The sequence below is a fragment of the Nematostella vectensis genome, chromosome 1 (genome assembly GCF_932526225.1).
Source record: "Nematostella vectensis chromosome 1, jaNemVect1.1, whole genome shotgun sequence".
Classification (NCBI taxonomy): domain Eukaryota; kingdom Metazoa; phylum Cnidaria; class Anthozoa; order Actiniaria; family Edwardsiidae; genus Nematostella; species Nematostella vectensis.
Window position 1 is genome coordinate 3,595,606 of NC_064034.1, and position 5,869 is coordinate 3,601,474.

A 5,869-nucleotide genomic window follows, 5' to 3' on the forward strand; every position below is an offset into this window, starting at 1 on the left:
TGAAATGGTCAAGTTATACGCCACCTCATTACCTGTTCCCTTCCCTCAATTTTCACTTCTTCTTTCCTTCAAATGTCTCTTCCTTATCATTCCACGTCTCCTTTACTTCGCCTGGTCCTACCATCTACTTGCCTCCCCTCCCTTTCACCTGTCCCTCCTCTCTCCTTCACATTTCCCCTTCCCTCCCCTTCAACTGTCTCCTCCCCTTCCCTTCACCTATAACTTCCTTACATTTTAGCTCTTGTTTTGCCAGAGCAAAATTTCCAAATGCCGCTAAATGAAGTCCGAGGTATTTGTATGACTTGACATTTTCAAGTCTGACATGATTGGTGTAAAACGGGATGTCGTTCGTTGTTTTACCGTTGTTGTTGAAAATGAGAATTTTCGTTTTCTTAATATTAACCTTCAGGCCTGTTTTGCTTGCAAAAATGTTGGACCTTGTCGAGATAGTTTTGGAGTCCTTTTTCGATTTTGAGAAAATGACAAAATCATCTGCATAAAGCAAACAACTTAGAGGTTTGCCGTTGATATTAATATCGTCTGTGCTGCAAGTGTCTAGCTGCTCAGAAAGGTCGTGTACATATAAATTGAGCAGCGTTGGGCTCAGCATACAGCCCTGTTTCACACCTACAAGGCACTTATGAAGGTGTTAACCCATTGACTCCTGGCTTTTTTTGAGCTGAATTTACAAAAAACGGACTGAAAACAGATACCTCCCCCCCTATTCTGAGTTTTATATAGCCCGTCAAAGTCAAACACAGCTGCACCTAGTCAGCGGTATCCAAGCTTTCCAACAGTGCTTTGCGGTCCCCACTTTTAATCCCTCGTCGTTGTGCTGAAGCCAGCACAAGTTGATGGTTGCTTGTATTTTTCATCGAAAATACAGCTATGAGCATATTAGGAGAGTGTCTCAGGACATCATGAAGTTATCGCTCCATTATATGTAAAACAAGTGTATTGGCCCAGATGATCACCCCTTGTCCTACCATTCAGTACTATTAAATTATTACTGTTATAAAACTCTGCTAAAGATGTAATGTTTGGGATTCCTGTTTGTATGACCGCAAGGTTTTCTGGGTAACAGCAATAAACAACGAGAGTCCGCCATTACTGTTTATTCGTTTTGATCCTAAGGTTTTTCTCAAATACATTACATTTTTTGGCGACGAGGATTTCGGAAATGGCAACCTACGGCAAAATAGACGAATTCGACAGAGATTCTGATTCATGGGAACAGTATATCGAGCGTCTAAACTTCTATTTTGAAGCAAATGGAGTAACTACGTCTGACGATGACTTGAAAATACGCCGTGCAATCCTCCTCAGTTCGGTAGGGAAAAAAACCTACAAATTAATGTCTGATCTGCTGGCCCCAGCGAAACCTGGAGAGAAATCTTATGCTGACTTGTGCACCTTGGTAAAGAGCCATTTCAACCCAAAACCGAGTGAAAGCGTGCAACGGCACAAGTTCAATAACCGTTTCAGATTGAGCGGGGAGAACGTGTCTGACTTTGTAGCGGCTCTACGAAACATGGCAGAATACTGCAATTTTGGTGGCAGTCTGGAAAATATGCTGCGTGATCGTCTGGTGTCTGGAATTAACAATGAAAGAATCCAAAGGCGTTTGCTATCAGAAGAGAACTTAACTTTCAAAAAAGCTTACGACATTGCTTCGTCTATGGAAACGACCGCACAGCACATGGCCGATCTTCAACCTGCTCCTTCTACGTAAAATTCAACGTCTGCATCTGTAAAAAAGGTCAGTTCTTCGCCCTTACCGCGTTCTAAAAGCGAAAATAAAGAGTGTTATCGTTGTGGAAAAAATCACCACCCGTCAAAATGTCGTTTCAAGGAGGCCACGGGCCATTATTGTAAAAAGAAAGGACATATTGTTGCCAAATGTCTCAAAAAAGCAAAAAAGTCGTCCGAGACAACCAAGCCAAATTCAAACCACCATCCAAAACAAGGGAAACCAGCAATTCATGTCCTGGATACTGATAAAGAAATAGAAGATGAAGATATATATCCATTGTTTGCTGTCAGTCAAGGCAACCGCCAAAATCCGTATTTAGTAGATGTTGAATTAAATGGTCTTAAAGTTCAAATGGAACTGGACACTGGTGCATCACTTTCAGTAATCGGAGAGGACATTTTTGATCAATTGAAGAACATTGAGGGTTCATCTCTCAATCTGCAAGATACCAAGCTAACCTTGAAAACATACACCGGGGAGACAATTCCAGTTTTAGGAAAGCTTGTAGTGGAAGTCAAGTACAAGGACTTCTTTGAACACTTGCCAGTTATAGTTGTACAAGGCAAGGTGCCCAGTCTCTTTGGACGAGATTGGTTACAACATGTTAAGTTGTCATGGCCAGAGATTTTCCTAGTTCAAGTTGTATCCCCTGATGTGTCTGACCTGCTAAAGAAACATGAAAATTTATTCAAGGAAGGACTAGGGACAATTCAAGGAGTGAAAGCAAAGATATACGTTGATCCTCAAGCCAAACCCAAGTACTTCAAACCTCGCACGTTAGAATATGCACGACGTCAGAAGGTAGAGAGAGAATTGGACCGTTTGTTAGAAGAAGGAACAATTCGTCCAGTTCAATTTTCGGAATGGGCAACACCCATTGTGCCCATTGTCAAATCTGATGAGTCTATACGCATTTGTGGAGACTTCAAAGTTACTTTGAACCAAGTTAGCAAACTTGACAATTACCCAATTCCTAAAACAGAGGATCTGCTAGCTCAACTTGGAGGGGGAGTGCAGTTTACAAAACTAGATCTGAGTCAAGCTTATCAACAACTTGAGTTAGATGAAGAATCAAAGAAGTACACCACTATCACCACTCATAAAGGCCTATTTGAGTACAATAGACTGTGCTACGGCATTGCCTCAGCCCCTGGGATTTTCCAACGCACAATGGAAAATTTACTGCAGGGTATTCCGAATGTTGTAGTACGAATAGATGATATTCTCATTGCCGGGAAGACATCAGCAGATCATCTCAAAAGTCTAACAGAAGTCCTGTCACGTCTGGACAAAGCTGGCGTCCGTCTTAAACGTTCGAAGTGCATTTTTCAAGCACCTGAAGTCACTTACCTGGGACACCGCATAGACAAAGATGGTATCCACCCCCTTGACGAGAAAATCAAAGCAATTCAAGAGTCACCGAGACCTTCTAATCTGAAAGAACTGCAAGCCTTTTTAGGCATGCTTAACTATTACGCTTGTTACATACCTAACATCACTACAATACTATCTCCTTTACATCAGCTGTTAGTCAAAGACACACCTTGGAACTGGAGTGAAGCACATGAAAAATCTTGGAACCAAGCCAAGTCCACACTTCACTCTTCACAACTTCTAGTGCATTACAGCTTGGAAAGAGAGTTAACCCTTGCTTGTGACGCATCACCATATGGTCTTGGTTGTGTTATTTCACATGTGATGGATGATGGGACTGAACGTCCTATTTCATATGCCTCACGTACTCTGTCCCCAGCCGAAAAGAACTATTCACAGCTCGACAAAGAGGCAGCAGCCATCATGTTCGGGGTGAGGAAGTTCCACTCATACTTATATGGACGGAGTTTTACCATCTACACTGATCACAAACCCCTGCTGGGTCTGCTACAGTCAACTAAACAAATACCGACCTCAGCCTCACCACGCATATTGAGGTGGGCGGTATTCCTGTCAGGCTACTCATATACTTTAGTATATCGAGAAGGCCAGAAAAATGGTAATGCCGATGGCCTGAGTCGGCTGCCATTGCCAAATGAAACCAGAAATGTTCCAGTGCCTGGCGACATTATGTTTGTAATGAATCATCTTGAAGTCAACACACCCGTTAAAGTCAAGGACATTGAGCGTTGGACCTCAAAAGATCCTATTCTTAGTGCAGTACGACACCAAGTAATGTCCGGTTGGCCCAATTCAAATGATCGCATTGAGTTCAAGCCCTACTCTGATAGAAAGCACCAACTTAGCTGTCAGGATGGCTGTCTACTCTGGGGCTCTCGCGTAGTCATTCCTCCTCAAGGAAGAGTCAAGCTGCTCCAGGAACTACATGATGGACATCCTGGAATGGTTCGCATGAAAATGTTAGCCCGAAGCTATTTCTGGTGGCCTGGCCTGGACGCGGATATTGAGCAAAAGGTGAAAGATTGCACAAGCTGCCAAAGTAATGCTAAGGCACCTTCTACTGCACCTCTACATCCGTGGGAGTGGCCGTCTAGACCTTGGTCTCGCATACATATTGACTATGCAGGACCTTTCGAAGGACACATGTTCCTGGTGATCGGTGATGCCTATAGTAAGTGGATCGAGGTATTCAAGACAAACTCCAGTACTGCTGCAGTAACCATCCAGAAGTTAAGAGAATGCTTCTCAGTACATGGACTGCCTGATATCATTGTATCTGATAATGCAACTGCCTTCATAGGTGAAGAATTTGCCCTTTTTATGTCTGAGAATGGCATAAAACACATCACTTCAGCACCTAAACACCCAGCATCCAATGGATTTGCTGAAAGATATGTTCGCACTTTCAAGGAAACAATGAAGAAGATGGGAGGGGAAAAGGAAAACTTAGACACGAAGTTAAGCAGATTTCTACTAAGCTATCGTACCACACCTCATGCAACCACTGGTAAAACACCTGGTGAGCTATTAATGAACCGGAAACTGAAGACGCGCTTGGACCTGGTAAACCCCCTTAGTCAGGACACAATTCGCACTCGTGTAGAAGATAAACAGCTCGCACAGAAGAAACAACACGACAATCTAGTGCCACTCAGAGAATTTCAAGTGAATGACCCAGTATTTGCCAAGAATTTTTCATATGGTCCAAAGTGGTTATGTGGAACAATTATTCAACAGTCAGGACCGGTTTCGTATGTCGTTCAACTCAGTTCAGGTGGAGTGTTTCGACGACATGTTGACCATCTTCGCCTGAGGACAAGCACACCCACAGTCGCTAATGATCTTCAGAGTTCAACAGAATTGGCCCAAGTTCCAATGCAAACAACTGTACCCAAGCAGATTCCAGAGGAATTTAAGGAACCTGAGATCACAGTTCCAGAACCTTCATTGGAACCGAAGAAGACAGAGCTTCCAGCTTCTGAACCTGCAAGTACTCTGCGAAGAAGTACTCGACTCAAAACCACACCTACTCACCTCAAAGACTATGTATGTTAATTTTAAGCAGCATATCACACACTGTGTACATTTTTCCGGATCTGATGGATTGACAACTTGTCAAGAACTTGTTATGGACATTGTTGTTGTTTTTTACTTATTGACATGTTGTGTGTATAAATTTGATAGTTTTACTGGCCTCAGCAAGCAAGTATCTTTTAGTTGTAAACTTGGGTGGGGCAGTATGTAATGTTTGGGATTCCTGTTTGTATGACCGCAAGGTTTTCTGGGTAACAGCAATAAACAACGAGAGTCCGCCATTACTGTTTATTCGTTTTGATCCTAAGGTTTTTCTCAAATACATTACAAAAGATTTTCCGTATGCGTTGAAATTCTGATCTCTCGAGTTCCTGACCGTCGGAAACGGATAACTAAATGCAGAGTTAGATAAATCGGTAAAGTCTTCCAAGTTATCCATCCTTGCATTTAAGTCTCCGCATACAATGATTTCGCCTTTTTGAGAAAATTTATACACACTATTTTGGAGCTGCTCAAAATGATCTATATTTAGTTGTTGCTCCCTTGGGGAAATCCGTGGGGGAAAGTAAACAGTACTCACAAATGACTGGACCCGGGCCTTTTAGTTCACGGCCTTTTTTTCCGAAGGCTGACCAAAATACCTCAATATTACAGATTTGAGTTATTCGCGCGAACGCGTGTTTTATA

The 5,869-nt window shown here is 42.6% G+C and overlaps 1 pseudogene; it reads left to right on the forward strand.

The window, feature by feature from the left end:
• Positions 1-1,048: 1,048 nt before the first annotated feature.
• On the forward strand, positions 1,049-5,463 carry LOC116620862 (annotated as a pseudogene).
• The last annotated feature ends 406 nt before the right edge of the window (positions 5,464-5,869 follow it).